Source organism: Peromyscus leucopus, chromosome 6, assembly GCF_004664715.2.
Source record: "Peromyscus leucopus breed LL Stock chromosome 6, UCI_PerLeu_2.1, whole genome shotgun sequence".
Taxonomy (NCBI): Eukaryota; Metazoa; Chordata; class Mammalia; order Rodentia; family Cricetidae; genus Peromyscus; species Peromyscus leucopus.
The window spans coordinates 93,320,343-93,329,627 of NC_051068.1; the positions used below are offsets into that span (position 1 = coordinate 93,320,343).

Consider the following 9,285-nt stretch of genomic DNA (forward strand, 5'->3'; position numbering starts at 1 on the left):
GTACAGGCAGGCTCCCCCTTCCTAAGGGTTCTATAACCACCAAAACACAGTGCTACCAGCAGGGGACCAGGCATTCTAACACAAGTGTCCATGTGGGACATTTCACCTTAAAAACACAACAGAGTCCAAGTGCGCCCCGTCTTGCTACTTTGTTAAACTTTTTGTTTTCTTTTTAAAGATTTAAACTTTTCAAAGAAACATTCATTTGAGAGAGGATAGAGAAGAGGAGAAGAGAGGAGAGGAGGGGAAGGGAGGGGAGGAGAGGGGAGGGGAGGGGAGGGGAGGAGAGGAGAGGAGAGGAGAAGAAGAGAAAAGAAGAGAAGAGAAGAGAAGAGAAGAGAAGAGAAGAGAAGAGAAGAGAAGAGAAGAGAAGAGAAGAGAAGAGAAGAGAATCACATGTGTAGATGCCTACAGAAGCCAGAAGACAGCACCAGATTCATGGGAATTGGACTTACAAGTGGTGTGAGCCCCTCTACGTAGAGAACCAAACCCCAATCTGTACATTAGCAGCAAGTGCTCTTAAGTGCTGAGTCATCTCTTCAGCCCTTCTTAAACTTATTTCAATTTTCTACTTTCATTTTTTACTTTTATTTTCCATGTGTGTGCATGTATGCACGCATGCATGCTGTGGAGGAATAAGTAGGGTAGGTGGAGGGGGGCAGGTGGAATGCCAGAGGACAACTTGTAAGACTTGGATCTCTCTTCATAACACTTGAGCACCAGGGATCTAATTGAGGTCCTCAGTTGTCAGAAGTGCTCTTACCTTGCTAATCCATATTACTGACCAAAACTTTTGAGAGAAAAATCTGTCAAAAGAACAAGTGAAAAACCAATGTTGCAATGCTCCATTTACAAATGCGTATTTATACTGGGTGGTGGTGGCGCTGCCTTTAATCCTAGCACTCAGGAGACAGAGCCAGGCAGATCTCTGTGAGTTTGAGGCCAGTCTGGTCTACAGAGTGAGATCCAGGACAGGCACCAAAACTACACAGAGAAACCCTGTCTAAAAAAAAAAAAAAAAAAAAAAAAAAGTGTTTATTTTGCCAGCTTACAAAGTCCGAAGATGGGGTTCATATTTTTCCTTTCTGTCTCCAATTCATGGTACTCAGCAAAGCATTGTAAAGTTCACTAAATATTAGATTATTCTGCTTTATAGCATGAGGGGAAAATAGGAGGGGAGAATGGGCTTGTCATTCAGAATCTAACACCAACTCTCTTCAGATCTTGTTCTAGGTCATTTGAGGATCTGTGACTCAAGAGCTCTGTGAGGAGAGAAGACTTTCTTTTGCTTGGATGAGGGTGTCTAACTGCAACATGGTTCAGTGCATATCCACCTTCAGGATTCTTCTTCACACACAAGCATTGCAGGCTGAGTGCTCACTCAGAGAAGGACTTCTTCACTCCCGGGGCTCTGTGTTCTGTTCGGAGAACAGAACTCCTTTGGTCATTCTCCTCCTCCCTGTGGCAGCCAACAGCGACACATTTCTTCTGTGGGGTACAAGGCTTGTGGTAATGGTCAGACAGGTGTTCACACACAGCTGGTTCTGTCCTCTAAGGGAGCCACTGGTTCTCAGTCAATGCATCCATAAAGAACTTAGAAAGGGTTTCTGCTGCTGACTTGCTGACTCCTTGCTAGTTGGAAATTGCTCTACGAGGACCTGACTCAACATTCATTGGTTTGCTTCTGTGGGCGAGGCTGTGAAATGAGAGAAAGTTGAATGCCATCTTTACTTGGTTGGGCTGTAAGCAGCTCAGAGAAAACATCCAAGACAAGCATGTCTTCTCTGACAATCCCACCCCATTCCTGCCCTCCCATCTCAGTGGCCAGTATTCATCCAGGGAGGTACTCAAAAGAAATCTGAGGTGGAAGTAGAGCTCAGTGGTAGGGTCAATGCTTAGTCACGTTACTTAGAACATACAATGCCTTTGTTTCAAGAGAGAGAGAGAGAGAGATCAACAGCCACTCCAAATTTTCTCATCCCTCTTACGCATAACCCAAATCATAATTTACCCTCTTTTCTTTCTGACTCCTAAGCAGATTTATCCTTCAAAATAAATCGTCAGCAGGCATCATCCCCACCATGCAGACTTCCTTACCCTATTGGTCTAATTTGGATGCTCTATACACATTATAATCCTCAGGATACTTACCTTGCTGCATTGACTGACCACTGTGGGACAGGCATCATGCTTTTGCAGTCCCAACACTAAGCAGGGTATTTTCTGACTCAGCCAATGAAGCAATTCTTGCTTTGAAGCTCTTCACACTATAAATTCTGGTTTGTGACTGAAATCCTCTCTGGTAGAAAAGCCCCCCTCTCTCTAGTGGCCAGTGTCTGTGACCTCCAGAGGCACTAGGAAGCCATATGTGAAGGTAACTCTTGGCATGGAAACTGGAGGTTGTCTGTCTGTCGGGTGTCTACAGTGGCAGGAACCAAAACAAGAAGAAGGGGCCCTAATAGGAAAGAAAATAAAAATAAAATAATAAAATAAAAATGGGAAAGAAAATAAAGAAAAGGAAAAAGAAAGAAGTAAAAAATTAAAAAAGTGTGTGTGTGTGTGTGTGTGTGTGTGTGTGTGTGTGTGTGTGTGTGTAAGCCCAGAGCTGAAAGAAGTGTAGCTGGCAATGTTGATAGTAATTCCACGCCTGGCATGGAAGCATGTCCATGACTCTTTTGACAGGAGGAAGAGAGTAAAACAGCAAAGAAGCCATTGTCAAGGTCTTGGAATGCAAATAAAACTATCAGGAAATGGATTGATGAGCTGGAAAACAGCACCCTTAGCCTGCCCAGCACCAGGCCAGCAATGACACCAGCCCCCAATTTAGTAAAGAACGGGATTGCTAGATGAGGGGACAAGCATGCTTCCTGGCACACCAGCTCACCAGGCATCTGTGGCTTCACAGGACCTGGGGTGGGAGAGGATCACAACTCTGCTTGCAGCTGTCAATGCAACAAACAGAAATGTCCTTTTTGTGGTGGTATTGTGTATTCTAATAAATTTATCTGGGGTCAGAGAACAGACAGCCACTAGATACAAAGGCTAGAAAATGGTGGCACTCACACCTTTAATCCTAGCATTCCAGAGATAGAAATCCCTCTGGATCTCTGTGAGTTCAAGGCCACATTGGAAATAGCCAAGCATGGCGACACACACCTTTAATCCCAGAAAGCCAGCCTTTAATCCCAGGGAGTGGTGGTAGAAAACAGAAAGATATATAAGGCGTGAGGACCAGAAACTAGCAGCATTTTGGCCTGGTTAAGCATTTGACTGATTAAGCATGTGGCTGGTTAAGCATTCAGGCTTTTGAGCAGTAATTCAGCTGAGACCCATTCCGGATGAGGACTCAGAGGCCTCCAGTCTGAGGAGACAAGACCAGATGAGGATCCGGTGAGGTCAGATAGCTGTGGCTTGTTCTGTCTCTCTGATCTACCAGCATGGACCCCAATAACTTGCCTCAGGTTTGATTTTATTAATAAGAACCTTTAAGATTCCTACTACAGTGCTCGCTTCGGCAGCACATATACTAAAATTGGAACGATACAGAGAAGATTAGCATGGCCCCTGCGCAAGGATGACACGCAAATTCGTGAAGCGTTCCATATTTTTATACCCAGCAAAACTCTCAATCACCATAGGTGGAGTAAACAAAATATTCCAGGATAAAACCAGATTTAATCAATACCTGTCCACAAACCCAGCCCTACAGAAAGCACTAGAAGGGAAAATTCAACCCAAAGAAGCTAAACACATCCATGAAAAATCAAGCAATAGATAATCCTACACTAACATACACCAAAGAAGGACAACACAACACAACCAAAAAAATAACAGGAATTAACAATCACTGGTCATTAATATCCATCAATATCAATGGTCTCAACTCACCTATAAAAAGACACAGGTTAACAGAATGGATAAGAAAACAGGACCCATCCATATGCTGCATACAAGAAACACACCTTAACTCCAAAGACAGACACTACCTCCAAGTAAAGGGCTGGGAAAAGGTTTTCCAAGCAAATGGACCTAAGAAACAAGCTGGTGTAGCTATCCTAATATCTAATAAAACAGACTTCAAACTAAAATCAATCAAAAGAGACCAGGATGAACATTACATATTCATCACGGGAAAAATCCACCAAGATGAAGTCTCGATTCTAAACATTTATGCTCCAAATACAAAAGCACCCACATTCATAAAAGAAACACTACTAAAGTTTAAAACGCACATCAAACCCCACACATAAGTAGTGGGAGATTTTAACACACCACTCTCACCAAAAGATAGATCTACCAGACTGAAACTTAACAAAGAAATAAAGGACCTAACAGATGTTATGACTCAAATGGACCTAATAGATATCTACAGAATATTCCATCCTAACACAAAAGAATATACCTTCTTCTCAGCACCCCATGGAACCTTCTCAAAAATTGACCACATGCTTGGACACAAAACAAATCTCAACAGATACAAAAAAATTGGAATAACCTCCTGTATCTTATCAGACCACCATGCCTTAAAGTTAGAACTCAATAACAACAAAAATTATAGAAAACCCACAAACTCGTGGAAACTGAATAATGCCCACCTGAAACATCAATGGGTCAAGGAAGAAATAAAGACAGAAATTAAAGAGTTCCTAGAATTCAATGAAAATGAAAGTACAACATACCCAAACTTATGGGACACTATGAAAGCAGTGCTAAGAGGAAAATTCATAGCTCTAAATGCACACATAAAGAAGATGGAGCAATCCCATACCAATGAATTAACAGCACAACTGAAAGCTCTAGAACAAAAAGAAACAAACTCACCCAGGAGAAATAGACGCCAGGAAATAATCAAATTGAGGGCTGAAATCAACGAAATAGAAAACAAGAGAACAATACAAAAAATCAATGAAACAAAGAGTTGGTTCTTTGAAAAAATCAACAAGATAGACAAACCACTAGCCAAATTAACCAAAAGGCAAAGAGAGAGCACCCAAATTCACAAAATCAGAAATGAAAAGGGAGACATAACAACAGACAATGAGGAAATCCAGAGAATCATCAGATCATACTTCAAAAACCTGTACTCCACAAAAATGGAAAACCAGGAAGAAATGGACAATTTTCTGGATAAATACCAAATACCAAAATTAAATCAAGACCAGATAAACCATTTAAATAGACCAATAACCCCTAAAGAAATAGAAACAGTCATCAAAAGTCTCCCAACTAAAAAAAGCCCAGGACCAGATGGTTTCAGTGCAGAATTCTACCAGACTTTCAAAGTAGAACTAATACCAATCCTCTTCAAAGTGTTCCACACAATAGAAACAGAAGGAACACTACCAAACTCTTTTTATGAGGCTACAATTACCCTGATACCCAAACCACACAAAGATGCAACAAAGAAAGAGAACTACAGACCAATCTCCCTCATGAACATTGATGCAAAAATACTCAACAAAATATTGGCAAACCGAATCCAAGAATACATCAAAACAATCATCCATCACGACCAAGTAGGATTCATCCCAGGGATGCAAGGATGGTTCAACATACGGAAACCAGTCAATGTAATACACCATATAAACAAACTGAAAGAAAAAAACCACATGATCATCTCCCTAGATGCTGAAAAAGCCTTTGACAAAATCCAACACCCCTTCATGATAAAGGTCTTAGAAAGAATAGGAATACAAGGAACATTTCTAAACATAATAAAAGCAATTTATAGCAAGCCAACAGCAAACATCAAATTAAATGGAGAGAAACTCAAAGCGATACCACTAAATTCAGGAACAAGACAAGGCTGTCCACTCTCCCCATATTTATTCAATATAGTACTAGAAGTGCTAGCTAGAGCAATAAGACAACAAAAGGAGATCAAAGGGATACAAATTGGCAAGGAAGAAGTCAAACTTTCACTATTTGCAGATGATATGATAGTATACATGAGTGACCCCAAAAACTCTACCAGGGAACTTCTACAGCTGATAAACTCCTTCAGTAAAGTGGCAGGATATAAGATCAACTCAAAAAAATCAGTAGCCCTCCTATACACAAATGATAAAAGGGCTGAGAAAGAAGTCAGAGAAACATCACCCTTTACAATAGCCACAAATAATATAAAATACCTTGGGATAACACTAACTAAACAAGTGAAAGACCTTTTTGATAAGAACTTTAAATCTCTAAAGAAAGAAATTGAAGAAGATATCAGAAAATGGAAGGATCTCCCATGCTCATGGATAGGTAGGATTAACATAGTAAAAATGGCAATCTTACCAAAAGCAATCTACAGATTCAATGCAATCCCCATCAAAATCCCAACACAATTCTTCACAGACTTGGAAAGAAAAATACTCAACTTTATATGGAAAAACAAAAGACCCAGGATAGCTAAAAGAATCCTATATGATAAAGCAACCCTTGGAGGCATTACCATCCCGGACCTCAAACTATACTATAGAGCTATAGTAATAAAAACAGCTTGGTACTGGTATAAAAACCGACATACGGACCAATGGAATCGAATTGAAGACCCTGACATTAATCCATGCACATATGAACACCTGGTTTTTGACAAAGGAGCCAAAACTATACAATGGAACAAAGAAAGTATCTTCAACAAATGGTGCTGGCATAACTGGATGTCAATATGTAAAAGATTACAAATAGATCCATATCTGTCACCATGCACAAAACTCAAGTCCAAGTGGATCAAAGACCTAAACATAAATCCAGTTACACTAAACTTAATAGAAAAGAAAATAGGAAGCACTCTTGAACGCATTGGCACCGGAGACCATTTCCTAAATAAAACACCGACAGCACAGACCCTGAGCACAACCATTAATAAATGGGACCTCTCAAAACTGAGAAGCTTTTGCAGGGCAAAAGACACAGTCAATAAGACAAAAAGACAGCCAACAGATTGGGAAAAGATCTTCACCAACCCCACATCTGACAGAGGATTGATCTCCACAATATATAAAGAACTCAAGAAACTAGACATCAAAGCACTGAACAGTCCTATTAAAAAATGGGCTAAAGAGCTAAACAGAGAATTCACAAAACAAGAACTACAAATGGCTGAAAGACATTTAAAGAAATGCTCAACATCCTTAATCATCAGAGAAATGCAAATCAAAACGACTCTGAGATACCACCTTACACCTGTTAGAATGGCTAAGATCAAAAACACCAATGACAACCAATGTTGGAGAGGATGTGGAGCAAAGGGAACACTCCTCCACTGTTGGTGGGAATGTAAACTTGTACAACCACTGTGGAAATCAGTATGGCGGTTTCTCAGAAAATTAGGAATCGAACTACCTCAAGACCCAGCCATCCCACTCTTGGGCATATACCCAAAGAATGCTGATACATACCATAAAGATACATGCTCAGCTATGTTCATAGCAGCACTATTTGTAATAGCCAGAACCTGGAAACAACCTAGATGCCCATCAACGGAAGAATGGATGAAAAAAATGTGGTACATATACACAATGGAGTACTACTCAGCAGAGAAAAACAATGAAAGCATGAAATTTGCAGGCAAATGGATGGAACTAGAAAAAATCATCCTGAGTGAGGTAACCCAAACCCAGAAAGACAGTTATGGTATGTACTCACTCATTGGTGGATTCTAGATATAAAATGAACAATCAGACCACAACCCATAGAACCACAGAGGCTATATATATATATAGCATGGAGGTCCCTAGGACGACTGTGGCATATAATAAATTTCAGTTTTACTCAATTATTGAAAAAAATAGCCAAATGAATGGAAACACATGAACTATGAACCAAAGGCTGAGGGGCTCCCAGCTGGATCAGGCCCTCTGAATAGGTGAGACAGTTGATTGGCTTGATCAGTTTGGGAGGCATCTAGGCAGTGGACCAAGTCCTGTGCTCATTGCATGAGTTGGCTGTTTGAAACCAGGAACTTATGCAGGGACACTTGGCTTAGTCTGGGAGGAAGGGACTGGACCTCCCTGGACTGAGTCTACCAAGTTGATCACAGTCCTCGGGGGAGGACTTGTCCTGGAGGAGGTGGGAATGGAGGGTGGTCTGGGGATAAGGGGAGGGCGTGGGAGGGGGGAGAATAGGGGAACCCATGGCTGATATGTAGAACTGAATGGTATTGTAAAATAAAAAATATATATCAAAAAAAAAAAAAAAAAAAAAAAGATTCCTACTACACCTTTTGTTCAAGAAATGGCTGAAGTCAGTAGTGGCAGGAGCTGGGCAGTGCTGGTTCAAGTCTGACCCACAAAGAGTAACTGTTTTTAATGACAAATCCTTTTTAAGGGGCATGCTGCCATTTCCGGCTGCCCTGAGAGAAGCATCTACTCCTCACCAGCCATGTGCCACAGCTCTTCAAAAAGTTGGTTCCCCCCTGAGAAAAATCTCTTTGATCAAAAAAACTGGTTTTGTTTCAGCTCATGGAGACATATCACAGGGAGACATCTGAGTCAATAAGAAATGTTAATAGATTTACACTTGCTGGGGAGGCCGGTGCCAGAGAGAGCATCATCTTCTGGCTGCTTAATTAACATTTGTTGGCATTATATCTGCTACTGTTAGCAAAATGTAAATATTTAAATGGCATGTATTTTTCATGGAGCAAGAGAAGTCTGCAAGCGCAGAACCTCAGGCAAAGATCCGGCGTCATCTTAATCTCAGCTTTTGCAAAAATACCTCCTTAGCTCTTTGCAAATCTCTTAACTTCCTGACTTTTCTACCTTGGCTTCTGCATTTCTAAAAGGCAGATGATTAGGTTCCAGAGAGGGTTGTAAAGGCGAATCACCAGCTGTCCAGATTGGACATGTCAAACAAAGGCCATGCTGTTAAAAATCTCAGTCTGTGATGCTTTTGAGAGGGGTTGTGGAGCTTTAAGAGGTAGGACCCACAGGAAGGAAATTTAAAAAGTTGGGGGTGTGGCTTTTAAAAAGATATTGAAATCCTGGCCTCATCCTGCATCTGTCTCAGTCTCTCCCTGTATATCCATCCGTCCCTATCTCTACCCCTGTCAGTGTTTCTCCTCCCCCTTGCCCTGCGAAGCTCCCTTTCCCAGGCATCAGGCACTTCCTGCCCTCCACCATGGTGTTCTGCCTCACCACAGGCCCCAAAACAGTACGGTCAGCTTGACACAGACAGTCTTTCTGAAACCCTGAACCAAAATAGACATTTCTTCCTTAACTGCCTTCTTTGATGTCCTCCGAAATGTCCCATGGATTTTGCCAAAGTGGCAGAAAGCTGACTAACAGACCAACTACT

At 41.2% G+C, this 9,285-nt stretch overlaps 1 non-coding gene across 1 annotated transcript; it reads left to right on the forward strand.

Annotated features, from left to right (window-relative positions):
* The first annotated feature begins 3,502 nt into the window (after window positions 1-3,502).
* Window positions 3,503-3,609, forward strand: LOC114700469. The gene has a single exon (XR_003735696.1). It is a non-coding gene; the product is annotated as a U6 spliceosomal RNA (small nuclear RNA).
* Window positions 3,610-9,285: the final 5,676 nt, after the last annotated feature.